Source organism: Pygoscelis adeliae, unplaced genomic scaffold (genome assembly GCF_000699105.1).
Source record: "Pygoscelis adeliae isolate BGI_AS28 unplaced genomic scaffold, ASM69910v1 Scaffold60, whole genome shotgun sequence".
Classification (NCBI taxonomy): domain Eukaryota; kingdom Metazoa; phylum Chordata; class Aves; order Sphenisciformes; family Spheniscidae; genus Pygoscelis; species Pygoscelis adeliae.
This window is the reverse complement of record NW_008823954.1, coordinates 2,997,644-2,998,584: the sequence shown is the minus strand read 5'-3', so window position 1 is coordinate 2,998,584 and position 941 is coordinate 2,997,644.

The following is a 941-nucleotide window of genomic DNA, read 5'->3' as shown; positions in this document are numbered from 1 at the left end:
AGTTTGACCAAGAGGCTGACTTGGGTCTTAGCATTTCTACTTCCATGATGGAAAGCTGAAAACTGCATGGGAGTATTGGATTTTCTTACAGCTGATCACTTGCAACAGAGGCAGTTTTAGCTTTCTCTTGATGGACAAACTGTCTTTCCCCAGCCTGAGCCTTGTTGTTGACCAGAAAGGAAAGAATTTGACTTCTGGAACACTTCTCAATAAATCATAATTCTCTAAATGGTGTGAGACTACCCTTGTTTTCACACATTCTTTACTGCTGTTTATGTCTCTCTATTTATGCTTTTCTGTTGAAAAATCATTTGGGAGTGATTAGTGGAAGCCAAGTGTGGTATCCCTCCTTCCCACAGCAAGTGACCTAAAACTCAGGTGAAGAGTCATGTTCCTTCTGCTTTCTCTCCAGCCAGGTGAATCATGAGTTATGTATTCTCTGCACCGCAGATCAGCCTCGGGAGGCTGGGCTGAGTATGTCCTCACCAGCCCTCCAGACGCATTCCCAAAACACCTACAGATCGATTGTTAGGGCTCTCTCCAAACAGTCGGAGATGAGCATTTGAATCCTCTGAGATTAGATATGCAATTGGGTTTCCTATGTGCTAGGTGAGTGCTCCAATAGCTGTTGTTAAAGGGCAGTGTCTTCCTTCCTTTTGGCTTAAAAAAAAATAAAAAACAGCAGGGCATTTTATGCCTGACCTTACTGAGTGGCTGTGCCTTGTGAGAGTGCCAGCTAATCTCTTGAGGAAAGATAGGGAGAAGGAATGCCAGTTTCTGGTTCCTGGTCAGGCTTGGACGTGAAATAAGACTGAGCAGCTCTCTACTTTATAGCTCTCCTATAACTCAATAGATCCTTTCCTGTGTAGATCACCAACAGCTGTAAGTCATTACTGTGTAGTAGCTGTTTTCTAGCCTCTGATCAGTGGGTCTCAGCAGGA